This window comes from Schistocerca gregaria, chromosome 4, assembly GCF_023897955.1.
Source record: "Schistocerca gregaria isolate iqSchGreg1 chromosome 4, iqSchGreg1.2, whole genome shotgun sequence".
Lineage (NCBI taxonomy): Eukaryota > Metazoa > Arthropoda > Insecta > Orthoptera > Acrididae > Schistocerca > Schistocerca gregaria.
The window spans coordinates 199,107,063-199,131,054 of record NC_064923.1 but is presented as its reverse complement, the minus strand read 5'-3'; the positions used below and the strand labels follow the sequence as shown (position 1 = coordinate 199,131,054).

The 23,992-nt window shown below is 41.3% G+C and overlaps 1 pseudogene; it reads left to right on the top strand.

Annotated features, from left to right (window-relative positions):
• The first annotated feature begins 23,662 nt into the window (after nucleotides 1-23,662).
• On the top strand, nucleotides 23,663-23,780 carry LOC126268277 (5S ribosomal RNA; annotated as a pseudogene).
• The last annotated feature ends 212 nt before the right edge of the window (nucleotides 23,781-23,992 follow it).

Below are 23,992 nucleotides of genomic sequence, written 5' to 3'. Positions count from 1 at the left end.
CAAAAGCAAAATCTTTAAAGAAACAAAAATTGGTAAACCAATTCCCACAGAATTATTGAAATGGCGGAACAAAAGATTATAAGAGATCTACACTTGCATTTTGAGAACATTTCGGAAACAAAAAACATTTCATAATAGTTAATTCACCAGCTACATAAAATGGGAGAAAAACGAAATTTCAGCAATAGCTCAGGAATGCGATTTTTGCCACTAGCATACAAAATATTATCAAAAATTCTCGTCAACAGACTTCAAGAGACACACAGCCTGAGAAAATAGGTAATGTTTTAGAGAGAGAAAAGATCCTTCATGAAACAGATTTTTAACTGAAAATCAATAATTCACCACAGTATTTTGTGAACCACCAAACTCATAATAATATCATTCATTGATTTAAAGGCAGCATTTGATTGTCTCGACAGCGCAACAATAGATAAAATAGATTTGATTTTGGAGAGGGTCTGTCTTGAGCAGAACACAATTTTTTGTTTTTCTTTTTATTCCCCAGACAGGTTTCGCTGAAGTTTTAACATCATTAGTGTGTTTTTTGTTATCTTCTATTAAACAGAAAAAATGTTTTTACTACTTGAACACTTAAAAATTTGAGTTTTTAAGACAGTATTTACATAGTTGAAAAAATAAACATTTTGTATATACAATATACCTTGTTACCACATACTGTAGATTTCTTGTATTTTATCAACTTAATGCAGTTGTTTTGTTTCACAGTTTGTCGTCTATAACAATATAGAACTTAAAATAAACAGTTACATTCTTCAAAAACTTACAACTGGGCATGTTATGGTTATCCCTACCACTAACTAATACTAGGAAGATTTTGTGTATGTGTGTGTCTGTTTGCAACATATTTCACTTACTTTTGCTGGTTTCCTCACTATTTTTACTGTGAAGGCCCGCACTAAGTAATTTTTCGTGTCACTCTTTACATACTACAGAACCAAGATGGCGGACAGCTGAATAGTTAGACGTCTTCTAGGTCGGAGTTCTGAATCTTTGTGGGGTGTATCTGTCATTGTCATCGTGTGTGTGTGTGTGTGTGTGTGTGTGTGTGTGTGAAAACAGGTATGACTTATTTATTTTATTATTACTTTCTTTATTTTTATTTATTAATATTGTGTATGTGTGCATTTGTTTGTTTGGAAGGGAGGTTTGTGGTGTCTATGGGTTGGTGTAGTCTGATAGTTCCTTAAGGGCAGGAAACAGAGTTCCATTGCAGAGAATTGTGTTTTCTTTTATTACTTGTTTTCCTTCAATTATGACTTTTTGTATTCATAGCTTTCTTTAATTATTAGTGTTTGTGGGGCCTGTTGCTGCATTTGAGAATTTCACCCTCATTGTTGGTTTCTTTTTTTGGAGGGGTGGGGGGCTATGTTTCATGTCCATAAGGTGTTCAGCAGAAGTAGAATGAGAGCTGCTAACTTTTAAATGCTCTTCTGCATTCTGCGTATCTGGTGATAAAGCTACTTGTCTGTCCTATATAAATTGATTTGCAGTTTTGACGTATCATTTGATAAATACTAAATGTGTTTTGTTTGTCTGTGTTTGTGTTCGTTGCTCTTAGTTTTCCCTGTGTTGGATTGTCTCTCTTGTATGCTATTTTTGGTCTTTGTTTTTTTGAATATGCTGCCTGTTCTATGGACTGCTTTATTGTTGCAAGTGACAACACACAGAAATAAGAGCTTCAACCTCAAGGTTATCAATAGACAAAATCATTAGAGAGCTTGGTGTTAAAGCAAAATTAGCGAACATAATTTGTGGAAATCTAACAAATACGATATCCAAAGTAAAATATGTGGGAGAAATATGTCAGTTATTTGAAATAAAAACTGGTATTAGATAAGGCGAAGACTTATCACGTTTATTGTTTAACAGAGTTTTAGAAAAGAATTGTAAAGAAACTAAAAGAAACTAAAAGAGTCACCAAATAAAACCAATAATATTGGGAAGAAATTTAAACGGATTTAAGGGAAGCTGACTTGCTTTTGCAGAAGATTTTGGAATAGTTTCATAAAATCTGACAGAAGCAGCTGCTCAAATAAATCTTCTGAAAAACACAGCGAAATGAATCGGTCTCAGATTTCCAGCTGAAAAAAAATCATGATAAATATAAAAAAATGAGCCAAAATACATGGCAATTCAAATAGGTAAAACAGAGAGTTAGTAAATTTAAATATCCTGGAGAAACTATAAATCAGAAGGAGTTAGAAAAATCGCAACAGGTGTAATAGCTAATAAAATGGGAAGGACATTACTTCAACAAAAAAAAGGTACATCCAGAACGACAAAACTATAACACTGTACTACCGTGGTAATACTATGTGTGTGAATGCTCATAGATGAATTATAAGCTGGGCAGTGTAGAGGTACTTGAAAGATGGATTACTAGAAAAATAATCAGTGAAATACAAACAACAGATGGTTGTAAACTGAGAAATAAAGAAAAGCTCTACGTAAATACAGACAAAATACCAGAAGTAACGAAAAAGTGAAGATTGAATTTCTTTCAACAACTCCACCGAATGAATGAAAACAGACTAACGAAACAAATAGTCATTTATTCCTGAAAACACAGAGAAAATACCAGAAGTAACGAAAAAGTGAGGACTGAATTTCTTTGGACAACTTCATCGAATGAATGGCAATAGACTAACAAAACAAATATCCATTTATTCCTGAATAAAAGAAATCGAAAATAGCATGTATTACAGAAATAAGAACACAGCAACAACATCGAAGACTCGTATAACAGAGAGAAATCTTTTCAAGATTAAAATCCTAAATTTAGAAGGCTTTCAAGGTAGAAGTAATAAGAAGTCGAAAACAACATAGACAGACGAAAGGAAAAGATAGTTTGCAGAGAATATGAAGGCGTACTGGACAAAGAGGAAACAATGACAAAGAAAGAAGAGGAAGTGAAACTGTTACGTGATCCTAGTTGGTCAACACAAAGATTAAAACAAACTGGAAAGAAATGAACGATTTACAGAAATAACGGGAAACATAAATTGAATTCTTGGACGGGGATATGAAACTTTCTCCCCCCCCCCCCTCCCCTCCCCTCCATCCGCCACCCTCTCCCAGCGCGAGTCCAGTTTTTTGCACGAACTCAATGTCCTGTCATTTCAAGAAGTATAGTTAGCTCCTGAACAAAATATCAGCAGCAGAATGGAAACGTTGAGCTGCAGCAGATATTATAAATGACGCGGTATAAACCGAGATTTTGTATCGCCGTAGCATAGAAACACTCTTAGGAGGCGCGACAGAAGACTTGCACTCTGGATAATTATGAAACCCAGAACGTGAAAGGGCTACTAATATTTGAGCAATAGAAGTTGTTTCAGTATTTTGCCGTGGTCTGAGACTGATTTTGTTTCCTTTCCATATTTATTACTTGACATTAAATATTTAGCCCCTTGAAAATAAATAAGATCGAAATTTTTGAGGCTTTACATTTAAAATAGAAGAATATAGACTGTTGGGGGGGTCATTTGCAGATTCTAAGCCTGCTACTACCTCTTGTCGGTCAGACGTTTACTACCCATTTCTCTACCAGAAGAGCGAGTAACAGCGATAGGGACAATGCAACATTCAGCGGGTCCTGTTTACTCTTTGTTGTACGAGTGCCCTGAAACTGAGATCTCTGGAACAGCTGCAACGTTTTAAAAATCTCTGCTCCCGAACGGTGCGCTAGTCATTGTGTCTGGAGAGCGTCCTCTCAGAAGAGTTGCGAATCGATTAACAGACCACGCACGACCTTTTGGCGGAGCATTGTTCGCGAAGAAGACACAGACGCCGTCAGAGGCAGGCGGAGCTGTTTTGTTCCCACAATGGCGGCTCGCAGCGGCTGGGTGGTAAGTAGCGAGGCGCTCTCGCGACTTCTGATGCGCTGCTGCGGCTATTAGCACGGTGTGGACACTGCGAGCAGAGGCGCGAGCGGAATTTCGCGCTATTACGGGAGACTTGCTTCTGCGACCACTCGAAATGTTCCCACATCTACCAACCTGTCCACAACGACCAGCATGGACCAAGAGTTTGGATATGGAGGGTGTCACAGTTCACCACTTCTAATGAACGACGGATACCTATGATTTTACAAATAACAAAAGACTTAAGTCAAGGTCGGGGCCGGCACCAGTCAGGGAAGTGTTTCTCTAGTGCTCATAGGTTGGCAGCGCTTCAGTTTTGCGTAGGCAATGGAATGATAATTCCACATAACCAATGAGTGGCGACAAAAAAAGGCAACGTACATCTACGAGCAGTAGTGAAATTTAATAAAAGTAAAGACACTGCCTAACACAACAGTCGCGACACTATGTCTCGCTTTTGTTACCCAGAGCTATAGCAGCGCCCCAAGCGGCCAGCAAGCACACTTCTGAGCGATAGCAGCGCCCCAAGCGGTCAGCAGGTGACACTTCTGAATACGATGTCGGATGAGAGCGAATACTAACATTTATATTTATATGTAACATAATTTTTGCAATAGGAAGGGGATGTAGTGTCTGCAAAGATGATAATAACTAAATCAGAATGACACCACATTTGTCATTATTTAGTTACCTAGAGGCCCTGGGAGGTACGAATCGGTACATTACATTAAAATTTATTTACGATCGTTGTGTAACATACAGACATTTACAGAATAATGTCGCATTCCCTTAATAACAAAAAAATTGCAAACAAACACCAGAAGACCTGACATTTTGCAGAAAGATGTCGTATATCTACCCAACAAAGCAGAGGTTGGTTTGCTAAATTTTCAGCCAAATCAATAGGAAACCTATATAGAATATTAATACCTATATTATTTAACGTACTAAACAAGACACTACAATTGCAGCTTAAGGGAACACCAGAAAGACATGATAATAAATTTCAAAAAGCAATAAAACTGTTTCCCCAACATAGAAGAAACAAATACACCAATTGTTGCTAAATCGGAGCGATAAACGGCAAGAATCTTCAACATAATCGGTGAAGCAAGAGTAATTACATTTACAGAATTATGTGTATATTTAAAAGTCGAGTGAAGTGTAAGAACAGGCGAATCATCAGACTGCATAAAAAATTTTAAGTGTCGAGGAAAGTGTCCATAATAATAACAGGCAATAACAGAAATATATGCTTTTCAAGCGTGAAGCAGGTGTTTATAGTCTCTTGCTTTCAGCAGAATTAGTTGCAAACATAGACACATTCGAAAGTTTTTCTTCTTGGATCAGTTGTAGTTTACGTCATTGAATCTGTGCGATTCGGCTGTTTTTACATCTACTTCATGGTAATTTCTAGATCTACATCTATACCTTGAAACCCACCGGGAGGTGCATGGGAGAGGGTACGCTCTGTTGTACCATTAACGTATGGAGTGTGAAAGAAATGACTGTTTGAATGCCTCTGTGCCTGCAGTAAATATTCTAATCTTATCCTCACGATCCCTTTGTGAGCAATAGGTTGTAGTATAACCCTGGGGTAATCATTTAAAACCAGTTCTTGAATTTTTTTTAACAAACTTTCTCGGTATGGTTTACGCCTGTCTTCAAGAGTCTGCCATTTCCATTCCTTCAGTTTCTCTGTGACACTCTCCCCTGGATTAAACAAACCTGTGCCCTTCTCTGCGTGCTTTCAGTACCCCCAAGTTAGTCCTATCTGGTACGCGTCCTACACACTTGGGCAAAATTCTAGGATGGGTTGCACGAGTGATCTGTAAGCAATCTGTTTAATAGACTAATTGAACCTCCCCAGTATTCTACCAATAAACCGAAGTCTAGCACCTGCTTTACCCACGTCTCAACCTATGTGATCATTTCATTTCATATCCCTCCAAAGTGTTACACCCTGGTAGAAATCCTTCCAATCCATCTGTGGCATGAATCAGTGTTTAGTTGCAATTTTAGTTTTTCTATTTATCAAGTACGAGTTTCACCTTATTTAGGCATCTTCAGGCTGATCTGGATAGAAAACAAAGAACAAATGCTTCTTTTTAAGGACCGCGATCGCGTTGTGCAGACATAGATAATCTAAAAGCATGTACAAACAGATCAAATACTGAAAGAGCAAGTACCTTAATTTGGTATTGCTTAGGTCGATGCTTTAGACAGTGTAGCTAAAGGGAATCGTCGGGTACATCAGGCCAACATCGCTTTCGTTAACCTCAGTAAATACTAGAAATATAAAATAGTAAAAACGGATAAGAGAATTGCCGAATGATCGGACACTCAGAAATGCAATCATATTGCCGGACCTTATGATAAGGCTTTACCTTTTTAGATGGACGTGAGTGTCTCCAAGATGTGCATAACGCGTACACGTTCACAGGAGCAAATAATAGAATAAGATGGGGCTTAAGTAGTTAGCATAACGCACCACAGCGTCGTGTGTTAGTACTGACTCCTAATACAGAATCACCTCATTAGATCGCGCTGTCACGCAGCGGCTGGTAACAATGAAAGATCGTAAACCGGATATATATTGCCACTAAAACTTTATAAATGTAGCACACATAAAACGTTAATAAGACAGAACTACTAGAAGCAACACCTATGCATTAATTTATCCAAAAATTATGACGGAGTAAAATACAAAAAAGGCGGTAAATTTAAAATATAATACCAGGGGGGTGTAATACAAGACACAGATGCGGTGCCTAAATAGGTATTACGTATCAAATATCACTAGAACGAGAACATTACTAACACAGGACCATAATTTCGCATGAAAGAAGTTCACCCGCATTACGTCTTCCTCCCACGCTCGTCTGTATCTTTCAAGCGTAATAATTTTACTATGGTATTTTTATAAAAATAATTTTATTGTTTAGTATGAAGATTTTGCTCTGTATGACGCAGTATTGCGTGTTATAGGTGGGAACTGTTCTACTGGGTATATATCTACACAGTGCATGGTCAAGTATTCTTTCAAACTTGAGACAGAGTTCCTCTTCAAACTTCTGACCTATGCTGAAAATTTCAAGTTCCTCACTGAGATAAGACAATACTGATTTTTTATCTAGTGTTCTGAACATATAGACTGAATAGCCAAAGAAACTGGTACACCTGCCTACTATAGTGAAGGCTCCAGAGAACAAACAGAAGTGCCGCAACACGACGTGGCATGGACTCCACTAATGTCTGAAGTAGTGCTGGAGGGAATTGACACCGTGAATCCTGCAGGACTGTCCATAAATCCGTAAGAGTACGAAGGGGTGGAAATCTCATCTGAATAGCTTGTTGTATGGCATCCCAGATATGCTCAGCAAGGTTCATGTCTGGGGAGTTTGGTGGCCAGCGGAAGTGTTTAAACTCAGAAGAGTGCACCTGGAGCCACTCTATAGCAATTCTGGACGTATGGGGTGTTGTATTGTCCTGCTGGAATTGCCCAAGTCCGTCGGAATGCACAATGGACATGAATGGATGCAGGTGATCAGACAATATGCTTACGAGCGTGTCACCAGTCAGAGTCGTATCTAGACGTATCAGGGGTCCCATATAACTCCAACTGCACAGGCCCCACACCATTACAGAGCCTCTACCAGCTTTAACAGGCCCCTGCTGACATGCAGGGTTCATGGATCCATGGGGTTGTCGCAATACCCGCACACTTCCATCCGGTCGATACGATTTTAAACGATACTCGTCCGACCACGCAACATGTTTCCAGTCATCAACAGTCCAATGTCGGTGTTGACGGGCCCAGACGAGGCGTAAATCTTTGTGTCTTGCAGTCATCAATGATACTCGAGTAGGCCTTCGACTCCGCAAGTCCATATCGATGACGTTTCGTTGAACGGTTCGCACGCTGACACCTGTCAATGGCCCAGTATTGAAATCTGCAGCAATTTGCGGAAGGGTTGCACTTCTCTCACTCTAAACGATATTCTTCAGTCGTCGTTGGTCCTGCTCTTGCAGCATCTTGTGCCGGCCGCAGCGATGTCGGCGATTTGATGTTTTACCGGATTCCTGATAGTCATGGTACACTCGTGAAATGGTCGTACGGGAAAATTCCCAACTTCATCCCTACTTTGAGATGCTGTGCCCCATCGTTCGTGCGCCGACTAAAGCACCACGTTCAAACTCACTTAAATCTTGATAGCCTTCCATTGTAAAGGCAGTAATCGATCTAACTATGCCAGACACTTGTTGGCTTACATAGGCGTTGCCGACCGCAGCGCTGTATTCTTCCTTTTATCTCTCTCTGTTTTTGAATATGCATTCCTGTACCAGTTTCTTTGGCGCTTCAGTGTATATCTCTCTGCTTGTTTTAGTTGTCCATTGTACTTTTGGTAATCATTGTTGGCACAACTGCGCCATGGTCACTGATATCAGTTTTAATGTGGACGTCCTCAAACAGGTCAGGTCTATTTGATGCCTTCTGATCCAAAATATTTCCAACATGAGTGGGGTACCTAACTATCTGTTCTAGGTAGCTTTCGGAGAAGGCATTTAGTAATGTTTCACTGGATGCGTTATTACACCCATCACTAATTAAAAAAATTTCCATTTAATTGATGGATGATCAATGGCTCCACAGATGATTGCAGTATGATTGAGGAACTTAGGTGCAAGTGAACTGAGGTTTTCTCTGAAGTTTTCGCTTACATCAGGAGACGAGTCTGGTGGGCGATAGAAGAGTCCGATTATCATTTTAAGACCATCTCTGATACTGAGTCTTGCCATATGCAGCTTCAATTTATATCATTCATATATCACATAATTGATGTCACTTGATAATATACTAACGCATGGAACGCATAAAATACATCAACTACTTTGTAAGTAAGTAGAAAACAATTAAAAACAAACATTGTCCTTAACGACGTATGTGACTGATTGCTTTCTCAGCGGTTGGAGCGCTAGTGTCGCCAAACTGTCAAACGGTAACAACTTTCGCACCAGAGAGATTGGTGACTGTATTCATTAGACTGTGGTATAGAATAGGCCCAGAGCTGGACTTACAAGTATCGTGGAGGGATGTTGCTAGCACTTTCCGTGAGATATGAAGGGAACAAAAGTAGGCGAGTCAGATGTTTGTGCTATGCAACCAATGAGAGAGCAGCAAGAGACGACATGTTTCGAAGTAAAACATACGGAAGAAAGACTTAAAAATTTCTGTGGACGAGGATTACAAGTTTAATTGCCACTTGTCTGAGTCGCAGCTGTTTAAACTGAGCTACAGTGGCCGACATGAAAATAGGGCTTCAAGGTCATCTCTCCGTCTTACAACATTTCCAGTTTTCGTTTTAGTGATAATTTCAAACATTCGTATAAACTCACAAATAATATTGGGTAACTCTATTTTTACTCCAGAATATGATGGACTATTTTCCAAAAGAAAATTCTCACTAGCCGCTAGGGAAAAAAAGGAAAACTAACGTTACAAGAAATTGTGGAGGAAAATAATTTTTTACTCCTAGTGATAATTTCAAACATTCGTAAAAACTCACAAATAATATTGGGCAACTCTATTTTTACTCCAGAATATGATGGACTATTTTCCAAAAGAAAATTCTCACTAGCCGCTAGGGAAAAAAAGGAAAACTAACGTTACAAGAAATTGTGGAGGAAAATAATTTTTTACTCCAACCTGTAGCAGTAACAAAATCCCTAATGTAATTGAACTGAAAAAATATGTATGAAAATTCTCAAAGTTTACAGATGCATATGCTTCATCTTTTATTTCGGAAACATAAAAGTATTCTGAGATAAAAAATAAAATATTGTAAGAGGTGTTAAACTGTGCTGATTGAGTGGCGAAAAATGTAGTCGTTGATGACTTTTCGTTCTGTAGGGCTGCGAAGAAACTTCCCAAGAGAAAGTTGTTAAGAAAGCTACAAAACTATTTTTGGTGACATGCAGACATAATTATTGTATCGTGTCACGTAGAGAGGCAAATTACTTCCGCGATATTCCGTGCGCAGCGCGCGCGAGTCGTTGTAGGCCGTCGACAAGAGTTTTGTTCGGATGGTTCGCTTTGATATGACCGATAATATTCCATACTTGCTGAAAATATTTTACTGTCTGCTAATACACATCCTTCGTCATTGCGTCCATCACTCAAATAGCCAATATACGCTACGCAAAAGTAATTGTAGTTATTTTGAAGCCAATATCTTCATTGAAGCCGAGCAAAATATTTGTTCGAAAGGTTTTGTGAAACCCAAGTTTTATCTAAATTTGCTGTAAGCCTATTATTGTCAGCACGCAATACGTGCTTGGTACACAAAAACCTCGTTCTTACTACTGCAATGTCCCTGTCTTGTGTTACAAATTTTGTCCATCATTACAGTTTGTGAATTAAAAACCAAGTGGGAAGAGAAGACAGTGCACTGAAGTGACTGGCCAGAATAATCAATTTTATCACGGACATTGCCCTATATTTCTCTAGCCATCGACTACTAACCTCTGTCATACGAAAGTAATGTAATTCTACGTTATAGCTTTATGTAGAAGTCGTCAGATATCTTAGATTTCTATGCTCTTCTCGGAGAATCAGAATAGGTGCTGGGACTGTTCTGATGATGCTACTGCACTGTTTATATATACAGTCGATACATAAGCACCACAACGTTTTGTCATTTTATGAACTGCAGTAGCCTTACTTCGAAACAGCCAGTAAAATCCTTCTGTGAAAAAAAGGAGTTAAATTTCGAATGTACAAGTAAACCGAATGCAGTAAGATTGTTTCCGAATGTAAAGACATTCGATACAGGATTTTAGGAAAAACTGTTGTTAATTAATACAGAATCGACAATATTATTTTAATTGACAGTTATTGTCAAGTAAACTAATCGCCACCACTTCCGATAAATTTATAAGATGTCTACTGTAAGGGAAAAACATTCGCAGTATGTCCTCTGTATCTGAAATGAATAGACAAACATTTAAATCAATTCACCTTTTTACATATATGGCACTTACCTAAACTGAAGGGTCTTCTGGCTCCGTGTCTTCAGATTCACTGTCGCTTGTATCATCACAGATTCCACTATGGTGTCTCTTAAACTCTGGTTCAAGAAATCAGTTTATTGCAATGCTTCTGCGTGTTTTGTGCACCTCTCCCGGTCCTGCTAAGTAACGTTGTCAAGAGCTTCGTGTGTTAGCTTCTCGACCACAGCATGTTTGAAAGTAGTATTTCTTTTCGCTACTTCTCGCTTTACTTGGGCCCATATCAATTCAATGGGATTATACTGGCAGTGATACGGTGGTAGACGTACCACTTGGTGTCCTATTTCGTTTGCCAGTTGATTTAATTCGTAAGTCTTTGTGGCGCCTTCGATTTCTTCCTTAGACTGGAATTCAGCCTTCGTTTCATCGACTGAAAATGAAACATTCTTTTTCTTTAACCACTCCATAATATCTGCCTTGTGCCAATTTGAACGTGGCAACTTTTCTATCTCAATGGAGTGGTAGCTGGCGTTATCCCACGCGATATCTGACCCTTCTTCCAGCGCAGACAACAGTCGAATAAACCAATACTTAAAAAATTCTACATTCATTCCTGAACGGTAATCGGGTTGGCAAGAACTTGTTCCACCACGGAAAACAAATTTCGCCTCTGGTATAGAGCCTGTGGTTAATGAACCAGCGTGGGCGATGATTAATTGGCCACCTCTACCAGTACGCACTTTCAAACCGCCGTTTCCTTTGGAGTCGTGCCATATATACTTATTGGTGTGGTTCTGTGAAACCCAAGTTTCATCCAAGTACACTACAGGCCTGGTGTCTTCAACCAGCAAGAAGTGCACTGTACATAAACCTCGCTCTTGCTGCTGCAGCGTCTCTGCGTTGCATTAAGAATTTCCGTCCATCATTATACTTCTTAAATCGGAAACCAAGGGAGCGGAGAAGACGAAGAACGGAGGTCTCTGAGCCCGAGTAATTAATTTTTTCGCCGAGGTCAGCCTGTATTTTTTTAGCCATTGGATACTCTCCTCTGTCGTAATATCCAAGTACAGTTCTATGCATGAGCTCTTTGTTAAAATCGTCAAAGTCGGTTGATTTCCGTTCACGTTTGTATAACTTTCTTGGAGAATCGACTCGAATGTCTGTAGATTCTTCCAATGACACCGATTTGTTAATACGGCTTACAGTTGACGTGGAGACACCACAAGCTTTAGCAGTAAGTTTATGTATTTTGCGGCAAAATTTATTCCTCGCTTCTTCATTGTCGGCCAGATCAATAAAAAACTTGAATACATTCGATATGATAATTTTAGATTGTTTACGAATGTCTTTCCGCCCTTTATGCACACCGACCGGTGGAGTACTACAATCAGGCCATTGCTCCTGCATTGTTGTTCACCACCCAACACATGTCAAAGCACCTTTCTAAAGACAGTAAGACACTGAGATTAGACGTGAACACTCGATATAGCACGGTAACACAGAGCTTTCAGCTGCTCTGACCTACCGCACCACTAACGGTACCTACATCACAACAAAGCCGAAAGTGGACGAATCACAGCTCGCAGGCCCTGCTAGCGGCAGGGAGCAGCCGTTACATTAAGAACTCTACTTTCGTGTCGGCCACTCTAGTATCTGCAAACGTAAGGACAGCGTAGTACCCCATGATATACTGGTTTCGGGGAAACAGTGAAATATTTTTGACAATCAAGATTACAAATGTAATAGCTGCTCGTTTTGGTCGAAGCAAAAGTACTTGTGGCCCCACAGCTAACACTAATTTCGTAATTCGTAGCTTATTCGGAAAAAGGCAGTGAAATAGTCGTGAAAACTAAAATTTTTAACGTAATTCCTGCTCGTCTCATAAGCAACAATTGATACTGTGTTATTAGAACGTAACTTAACAGTATTATTGTAATTCATTATATGTTCGGAAAAAGTAGTGAACCATCTGCCAGAACTAATGTTATTGTTACAAATGATGGACGTTTCACTACCATAAAATTAAAATATGGTATTAGGTACCTATGAAACTATAGCGTAATAATTCGTAATATGTTGGGAAAGTAGGACTGAAGTGCTCACGACGGCGAATTTTATTACTGTAATTCTCCTTGTTTACTAGCAAAAGGTGTGTAAGGTCCATTACTAGGTCCCAACGTCAACATAACGTCGTAATTCGAGACGTGTTAGAAAAAAAGCGATGAAATATTTCTGAAGATTAATATTATAAATGTAGCTTCTGTTATGGAAACTCTAAGATCCGAACGTAACCTAGTCCAAAAGATCAGTCTGTCACCACAAATAGGTTATTTTGTTTTCAGATTCGTTGGCTTCGCCAACTCACTAGTAAATTGTTACCTTCCAACCTGATCTAGACCGTGGGCTAAGCTACAGATCAGTCTGTTACTTTCAGATTCGTTGGATTTGCCAACTCACAAGCACAATTTCACATCCGACCTTAACAACAAATTGAAGTGGTTCTAAGCATTATGGGACTTAACATCTGAGGTCATTAGTCCCCTAGACTTAGAACTACTTAAACCTAACTAACCTAAGGACATCACACACATCCATGCCAGAGGCAGGATTCGAAGATACTGATGTTATAGAAATAACACAAAAGCCAAGATCGCTTAAATACTGTTTACTGGATAACCGGTTTCAACACACTAAAGGTGCCATCATCGGATCTGTGAAGATATAACATGACAGGTTTGAGGGAGGGCTGATATAAAATCATTGTCACAAAAATAAAAACAACTGCTCTCATGGTCATTCTTTTCCATCAGATATGTTTTTTATTTTTGTGACAATGATTTTATGTCAGCTAGTCTGTCTCACGTATCGTTATATCCAGATGGTTTATAAATGTTTAGCTACATTGAGGTATGTGCTACTGTACTAATAATAATGTATATAGTGTAACTGATGTAAGCCCTCCCTGAAACCAGTCATGTTATATCTTCACAGATCCGACGCTGGCACCTTTAGTCTGTTGAAACCGGTTATCCAGTAAACAATGTTTAAGCGATCTTGGCTTTTGAATTATTTCTACAACAGAGTGATCGCCCCACGAAGCATTATGTGTTCACTACAAAATACTGATGTTAATCGCGAAAAATAGTCAAATTGTTACGGCAAGCAGTATTATTAATAGAACTACTGATAGTATTAGGAATAACACTTAACAGTGAAAAGAAAGCGAAAATGAAAGTGCAACAGATCTTATTCTTTTGGATTGTAGTCCAATACAGCTGCCCACAAGGAAAACATAAAAAATGGTCTGACTCATGTCGATTTTGTTTCCTCCACATTCGAAGAGGGAGCTATCAAAGAAATTATTGCACTGTCTTGTGCCATGTAGGGATCGTTTGATGGTAGCCGTGCGCCCTCTATGATATTTTCATGGGCAGCTGTCTCTGGATCCTTGAGTCAGTTTGTGATTGACTCTAAGGTATTGGAAACCTCCGATTTTTAAACTTTTACATGTAGAGAAACAGTCTGATATATCCGTTATTCCCGAAAAAATATTCTCTTTAATACGTATTAAGAGAACAACTTTTGAACGCCTATGCAACACGAAAAAAACGCTTATATGTATCTCAGTGAATAGCATCAAACACTCATCTACCTGCTCTTTACAAACTGAGATACATCCATCTTCACAATCTGCCCTTCACCACCAAGTTTGTCATTCTGTCTCAGTTCTGTAGAGACGTTTGTATGAAAATTGCCTGTCTCCAGACCACCACAGTTTAATTGGCCAAATCCAGTTCTCGTGATACGAAAGTACGTAAACTGCAAAATGGTACTAATTTTCAGCTTGTTCGAGAAAACTAGGAATTCTTTCTGATGGAACACTTGGAGAAATGGAGGCTTTTGCTACACTCCCAGATGATTCCATCTAAATAAACCTTTGACTCTTTAAGAGCCATAAGACCCATTTCACCCCGCATTTGATATATTTCCGTGTATCTGTAATTGAGCCAAGAGACATGCACGACGTCGCCGTGCAGAAGTACATAATTTAAACCAGTCCACTTTATAGCATTCCCTTTTATAATCACAAAATATTTCTCTCCAAATCTCATTATTACACTGAAAAACAGCAGACAATGTCTGCGTTAGAAATACACTCCCGGAAATGGAAAAAAGAACACATTGACACCGGTGTGTCAGACCCACCATACTTGCTCCGGACACTGCGAGAGGGCTGTACAAGCAATGATCCCACTCACGGCACAGAGGACACACCAGGAACCGCGGTGTTGGCCGTCGAATGGCGCTAGCTGCGCAGCATTTGTGCACCGCCGCCGTCAGTGTCAGCCAGTTTGCCGTGGCATACGGAGCTCCATCGCAGTCTTTAACACTGGTAGCATGCCGCGACAGCGTGGACGTGAACCGTATGTGCAGTTGACGGACTTTGAGCGAGGGCGTATAGTGGGCATGCGGGAGGCCAGGTGGACGTACCGCCGACTTGCTCAACACGTGGGGCGTGAGGTCTCCACAGTACATCGATGTTGTCGCCAGTGGTCGGTGGAAGGTGCACTTGCCCGTCGACCTGGGACCGGACGGCAGCGACGCACGGATGCACGCCAAGACCGTAGGATCCTACGCAGTGCCGTAGGGGACCGCACCGCCACTTCCCAGCAAATTAGGGACACTGTTGCTCCTGGGGTATCGGCGAGGACCATCGCAACCGTCTCGATGAAGCTGGGCCACGGTCCTGCACACCGTTAGGCCGTCTTCCGCTCACGCCCCAACATCGTGCAGCCCGCCTCCAGTGGTGTCGCGACAGGCGTGAATGGAGGGACGAATGGAGACGTGTCGTCTTCAGCGATGGGAGTCGCTTCTGCCTTGGTGCCAATGATATGGTCGTATGCGTGTTTGGCGCCGTGCAGGTGAGCGCCACAATCAGGACTGCATACGACCGAGGCACACAGGGCCAACACCCGGCATCATGGTGTGGGGAGCGATCTCCTACACTGGCTGTACCCCTCTGGTGATCGTCGAGGGGACACTGAATAGTGCACGGTACATCCAAACCGTCATCGAACCCATCGTTCTACCATTCCTAGACCGGCAAGGCAACTTGCTGTTCCAACAGGACAATACACGTCCGCATGTATCCCGTGCCACCCAACGTGCTCTACAAGGTGTAAGTCAACTACCCTGGCCAGCAAGATCTCCGGATCTGTCCCCCATTGAGCATATTTGGGACTGGATGAAGCGTCGTCTCACGCGGTCTGCACGTCCAGCACGAACGCTGGTCCAACTGAGGCGCCAGGTGGAAATGGCATGGCAAGCCGTTCCACAGGACTACATCCAGCATCTCTACGATCGTCTCCATGGGAGAATAGCAGCCTGCATTGCTGCGAAAGGTGGATATACACTGTACTAGTGCCGATATTGTGCATGCTCTGTTGCCTGTGTCTATGTGCCTGTGGTTCTGTCAGTGTGATCATGTAATGTATCTGACCCCAGGAATGTGTCAATAAAGTTTCCCCTTCCTGGGACAATGAATTCACGGTGTTCTTATTTCAATTTCCAGGAGTGTACATTGTCGCACAACTCGTCTCTCATTTGTTACGTGAAAGTATATTCTCAATGGGTACGCGAAACTGAAGCGTTGCCAACCTATGAGCAGCAGATAAGCACCGCCTCGTCAACCGCTCGCTGCGAAATTTATACTATTTAAAAATTTCTAAGGAGCTACATCCTGGTGACCGATAGGAGTCGCTGCGTCGATAGAAGTCGAAAGACAGTGCAAACTTGATTATAATAGCATGTCTTCGATCGCTATGAGCCTTAGCTTCCAATAACGCGCGCTAGTATACTGATATTGTTGTAGACATTTATTTGCGGGTTAACTTCGCCGCGCCTATTTGAGACTTGTAAAATGATTTGTATTAATCTGACAATGAGTGGTGAGTCTGATGCTGCTTCATCGGGGGTGACACCTTCAATTCCTTCCACTCCTGTTCGTGAAAAGAGAGCTGTGTTTCAGAACCAAGTTCGCAAAATGATGCTAAATGTTGTAAGATGATGCTACACTATAAACCAGCACAACAAACTGTTACATCCGATTTCTCAGTCTAGAAAGCTAGCTGCTGCCTATGCTACATTGTAAAGCAGCCGACCAAACTGTTACACCCGATTGCTCAGTCTAGAAAGCTGGCTGCTGCGTAGACAGGAAAGAACCGTGGCCAGCCTAAAGAAGATCCTGAAGTTTCAAATGGTTCAAATGCCTCTGAGCTCTATGGGACTTAACATCTGAGGTCATCAGTCCCCTAGAACTTAGAACTAATTAAATCTAACTAACCTAAGGACATCGCACACATCCATGCCCGAGGCAGGATTCGAACCTGCGACAGCAGCGGTCTCGCGGTTCCAAACTGTAGCGCCTAGAACCGCTCGGCCGGCTCCTGAAGTTTAATAACACCTATCCTGGCAATTTGCACAGTACCTTCTATGCATACTGTAGCAAAAGCAGCTTGATTGAATATATCATCAAATTTGAACCGTTTCAAATTCAAATACATGCAACATTTCAGTGATATCGAACTCCATCTGTTACGTCTGCTTTTGTTTACGACTACAAAAGACGCGCGAAGCACACCAGTCTGCTAACTGCAGGCGGTTAGACTGTCAGCGCCGAAACAGTTGTTTGTACCGACTTAGATAGTGAACAAGCAGCAGTCTTGGTTGTCAAAAATATTTGGCTGTTTTGGGCCCTAATAGCAAAGCACTGAAATTTATAATCTTGGTTGTTAAAATTAATTGGTTGTTTCCGTCGAATGTATTACGATTTCCTAGACGATCGATAGGGTGTGACCTAAGTCCACATCTGTGTAGTTCCCAATGCGCTATGGTTCACGTATACAGGGTGAACGGGCCAAATATCTCACGAAATAAGCATCAAACGTAAAAACTACAATGAACGAAACTCTTCTAGCTTGAAGGGGGAAACCAGTAGGCGCTATGGATGGCCCGCTAATAGTGGTGCCATATGTCAAACGGATGGAACCCCCCCATTTTTCATTACATATAGTACGTAAAGAAATATGAATGATTTAGTTGGACCGCCTTTTTCGCTTTGTGATAGATGGCGCTGTAATAGTCACAAAAGTGTAAGTACGTGGTATCACGTAATATTGCGCCAGTGCGGACGGTATTTGCTTCGTGATACATTACCCGTGTTAAAATGGACCTTTTACCAATTGTGGAAAAGGTCGATATCGTGTTGATGTATGGCTATTCTGATCAAAATACCCAACGGGCGTGTGCTATGTATGCTCGGTATCCAGGACGACATCATCCAAGTGTTCGGACCGTTCGCCGGATAGTTACGTTATTTAAGGGAAGCAGAAAGTGTTCAGCCAAATGGGAAACGTCAACCACAACCTGCAACAAATGATGATGCCCAAGTAGGTGTTTTAGCTGCTGTCGCGGCTAATCCGCATGTAAGTAGCAGACAAATTGTGCGAGAATCGGGAATCTGAAAAGCGTCGGTGTTGAGAATGGTACATCAACATCGACTGCACCCCTACCATATTTCTATGGACCAGGAATCGCATGGCGATGACTTTGAATGTCGTGTACAGTTCTGCCACTGGGCACAAGAGAAATTATGATGACAGATTTTTGCACACGTTCTATTTAGCGACGAAGCGTCACTCACCAGCAGCGGTAACGTAAACCGGAAAATCTACGATGGCTGCGACAAGTGGAACATCAGCGACCTTGGCTGGTTAATGTATGGTACGGCATTATCGGAGGAAGGATAATTGGCCCCCATTTTATTGATGGCAATCTAAATGGTGGAATGTATGCTGATTTCCTACGTAGTGTTCTACCTATGTTTCTACAAGATGTTTCACTGCATGACAGAATGGCGATGTACTTCCAACATGATGGACGGTGTGGTCGTGCGGTTCTAGGCGCTTCAGTCTGGAACCACGTGACCGCTACGGTCGCAGGTTCGAATCCTGCCTCGGGCATGGATGTGTGTGATGTCCTTAGGTTAGTTAGGTTTAAGTAGTTCTAAGTTCTAGGTGACTGATGACCACAGATGTTAAGTCCCATAGTGCTCAGAGTCATTTTTTGATGTCCAGCACATAGCTCGCGTACGGTTGAAGCGGTATTGAATAGCATATTTCATGACAGGTGGATTGGTCGTCGAAGCACCATACCATGGCCCTCACGTTCACCGGGTCTGAGGTCCCCGGATTTCTTTCTGTGGGGAAAGTTGAAGGATATTTGCTATCGTGATACACAGACAACGCCTGACAACATGCGTCAGCGCATTGTCAATGTATGTACGAACATTACGGAAGGCGAACTACTTGCTGTGAAGAGGAATGTCGTTACACGTATTGCCAAATGCATTAAGGTTGACGGACATCATTTTGAGCATTTATTGCATTAATGTGGTACTTACGGTAACCATGCTGTAACAGTATACGTTCTCAGAAAAGATAAGTTCACAAAGGTACATGTATCATATAGGACCAATCGAAATAAAATGTTCAAACGTACCTACGTTCTGTATTTTAATTTAAAAAACCTACCTGTTACCAACTGTTCGTCTAAAATTGTGAGCCATATGTTTGTGACTATTACAGCGCCATCTATCATAAAGTGAAAAAAGTGGTCCAACTAAAACATTCGTATTTCTTTACGCACCACAAGAATATATAATAAAAAATGGGGGTTCCTATTTTAAAAAAACGCAGTTGATATCTGTTTGACCTATGGCAGCGCCATTTAGCGGGCCAGCCATAGCGCCATCTGGTTTCCCCCTTCAAGCTAGAACAGTTTCGTTCTTTGTAGTTTTTTCGTTTGGCGCTTATTTCGTGGGATATTTGGCCCGGTCACTATCAATGGACACCCTCTATACATTAAAGTGAGACTACGACAATATTCTTTCGTCTCGTACTTCGAAGCACGTCTTCTGGTCGCTGCTCTCTCATTGGCTGCTTAAAACCAGCAACTGGCTCACAAAATGTTTTACACCGAGGTGACAGAATTTATTGATTTCTTCCTAATAACGTGTCGGACCTCCGTTTGCTCTGCGTAGTGCAGAAACTCGACGTGGCATGGACTCAAAAAGTTGTCGGAAGTGCCCTGCACAAACAGTGCATATTTCCTGCTTCTATAGCTATAGATAATATCGAAATTGTGGCGGGTGTAGGATTTTGTGCACGAACAAACTTCTCAGTCATGCCCCATAAATGTTCGGTGGGATTCATATCGGGCGATGTGATTGGCCAAACCACTCGCTGGAATTGTCCAGAATGTTTTTCAAACCAGTCAGTAACTGTTGTGGCCAGGTGACATGACATCGTTGTTTGGGAACGTGAAGTCCGTGAGTGGCCGCTAACAGCCCCCGAGTAGCCGAATAACCGTTTCCAGTCAATGATCGGTTCACATGGACCAGAGCAGCCAGTCCATTCCATATAAACATACCCCACACATTATGGAGCCAGCACCATGTCGCACAGTGCCTTGAAGACTACTTGGATTCATGGCTTCGTTGAATCTGCCCCACACTGGAATCCTATTATCAACTCCTACCAACTTTAATCGGGACTCATCTGACCTGGTCACTGTTTCCAGTCGTCTAGGATACAATTAATCCGATCACCAGACCAGGAGAGTCACTGTACTGCTGCCATAGCCCATTGAAGCCGAACTTCACCACAATGTCCTTATGGATACGTTCATCGTAAGTCATACTGTGACTTTTGCACTTATTTCACGCAGTGTTGCTTGTGTGTCAGCACTGACATCTCTACGCATAGCGCTGTTCTCGGTCGTTACGTGAAGGTCGGCGGCGACTGCGTTTTCCGTGATGAGAGGTACTGTCTGACATTTGGTATTCTCGGCACACACTTCACACTGTGGATCTAGAAATATTGAATACCCTGACGAGTTACGAAATGGATATCTCATGCGTCTAACTCCAACCACAGTTCCACGTTGAAGGTCTGTTAATTCCCGTCGTGCGGCCACAGTTAGTCAGAAACCTTTTGACATGAGCTACCTGAGTACAAATGACAGCTCAGAAAATGCACTGCTCTTTTTATGCCTTGGGCACTCCGTACTACTTCCATCTGTAAATTTGTCTATCGCAATCCTCCGAATTTTGTCACCGCAGTGTAACACAGTAATGGTAAATCATTCACTTGCAACATAACATGCAAAATGTTTTAATTCGATAAGAATTACAACATGTTCCCATTAGGGCTAAGTTCATCTTCTCAACATAACTCCCAAAAATTGTATTTCAGAGTAATTGGAAAATGCACGAAAATTTGATTTAAAAAATAATAACAAAACCTCTCATAACTCAGACTATGTCGTAATTTACGCAATATAAAATCGAAGTAATCACTCACCATTATCAGTAGCCCATTTGGCAATACGATTTGGAACATAGGTCTATAGATTATGGATCTGCGAGCGAGTGAATAAAGAGGAATGCTGTCTCTTATATGCAGTCGTTTCTGCCTACATTCGATGAGTTAGTTTTTCTGTCATTTTCATTCTTAGTGGAGGCTTTTTTTTTTCCTTCTGTTTTGACTTACCCAATCTGCTATGGTTTACTCGTGTGCCTGTATACTCAGGGACCGTGTTGTTGGCAACAGGTACGGAAATTTGTGTTAAGTTCCTATGGGACCGCACGGCTACCCCGCGCGGCCAGCAGGCACGGTTAGCCTGTGAATGGGCGACTTTACCTGGTTCCAGTGTTACCCATCACACTGCATGTCCACCCATGAGGGCAGGGCTCACGCAAAAAACTGGAAGGTATACTGTGTTCATCGCATACTGCGTTCATTGCAGCTTGCAACTTACAGAATTCCTTACCATTTTTCGAAACTTAGATTTCATGCTATCTCACTCTCTGAAAATTAGATGAGAAATTTGGTAGTTAATATGCGGAAAAACACAAATTCTTTTCATCGCAAGACGTTTTTAGCTTGTACGAGCTTTTAAACATCGTATCGCTGCAGTTTGGAACTGATCATGTCACCCTCACTAACAAATGCTTTTATTGAAAAGTTTTTTGAGGTACTGGGCTGGGGGCTCATAACGTCACCAAACTTCAGCGATGTACCACTTCTTCGCTCCATCTCGCTATATTTAAAATGCGCTTAGTGGTCGCAAATTTAATTAAGGCTACAGAAATTATTTAGTAGGAGGCGAGGAAGTTACGTACAGGTCAACAGCAGGAGTGTAAGACACGTGATTGTGTTCCTATTACCAGTCCTGAATCATTGTTTCGATCTTTCGATGTATTTGGTTGGGCAAATTTTTTACGTCGAAATTTATTAGATGATAAGAGGGGGTTTTGATAAATAATGCAACACCTTTTTTCTCTGCCAATGTCGTATGAAAAAACGCGGAATCTCTTGTGGGACATCGTGTAATATTCCCACTTCAGCCCCTACAGTTTCATGAAGTTCTACTAGGTGGCGGAGCTTCAAAATGGCGTCTGTAACGGAGGTGCGTTCCAAAGAGAGAGCTGTCAGTGAATTGCTTTGATCGGAAAACCAGAGCATCGCAGATATTCACAGGGCGTTGCAGAATGTCTGCGAAGACTGGCAGTTGTAACGTTCTTTAATATGAACGAAATAATAAACTTTATGATTACGTTGAATGTATTCTGAACTGTGGAATGGATACAGAACTCGAATTGTCGTGTTGTTAAGTGCAAGTGGTGTGCTTGCTCTGTGTTATTGTTAGCAAAATTTTACACGAATCGATTGGGAAATGCAACTCCCAAAACCAATAACGAAATACAGTCACTGCAAAATATATTCAGCCCCTTAAGCACTGAATACTAAGGTCCTGTTCAAAGCTAGTAAGTTTGGTCCCTGTGCACATAACAAATAAATTGAATTGCCTTACCTCTAGAGCAGCAACGGTGGAACGCGATATATTCTTCTCTCACACAAAAAATAGATGTTAAGTCCCATAGTGCTCAGAGCCATTTTTTTGCACATGAAATACTTTTGGCTGATAAACGAGAACATTTAAGAAAATTCAACTTCTTTGAAAATTATATGACCGGGACTGGGAGGCGGTACTGATTATGGTGAATTACTAACACTCAGTTTTTTTTTAGCAAAATTATATTGCAAGTTAAGTTTGGCTTTTCAAAAACACCCGACAATTGAAGCTACATTACTCACAATTCGTTCACAAACAATGATATTTAAACAGCAAATATCATCTAACTTCATTAGCCAACATTAATTTAGATCATCAGATTACACATAGCTCTGTTAACAAATCTTAAAAGCATTACAAAAATGTATTATCTAACTAATATTTTTCCCAAAACAGTTTACGTACTTTCTGGGGTTATTCAACAATTACAAATTATCAGCCAACTCATATGTACTAAGGCGCTGACAAAAACAGTAATCATATTTATTGAACATCTTTACCTTAATGCGTGAAGACTTCTGCTTCCATGTTCAACAATATTGACATACCTACATTAATCTAACTTTTTGGTGGCTTCACACAGCACACCACAGAAGCTGCCTACTCCATCGTCTTTCCCTCACAGGCAGCTACCTAAAACTGCGCGCCAAGCGCTCTCTTACGCTAACACGTATCTTTGGCTCTGCGTTCGCGCACAGTCAAAGATCCGCGTTATCGAGCCCATCAGAGACATTCATCGTTTATAGTATACTAGTTTCATTTCAATTTATTACTATTCTCACCTTATTCTGGGCAACGGCCTTGCCGCAGTGGATACACCGGTTCCCGTCAGATCACCGAAGTTAAGCGCTGTCGGGCGTGGCCGGCTCTTGGATGGGTCACCATCCGGGCCGTCATGTGCTGTTGCCAATTTCGGGGTGCACTCAGCATCGTGATGCCAATTGAAGAGCTACTCGAGCGAATAGTAGCGGCTCCGGTCAACAAAAACCATCGTAACGACTGGGAGACCGGTGTTCTGACCACACGCCCCTCCTATCCGCATCCTCAGTGAGGATGACACGGAGGTCGGTTAGTCTCGATGGGCCACTTGTGGCCTGAGGACGGAGCGCAGTGCAGTGTTA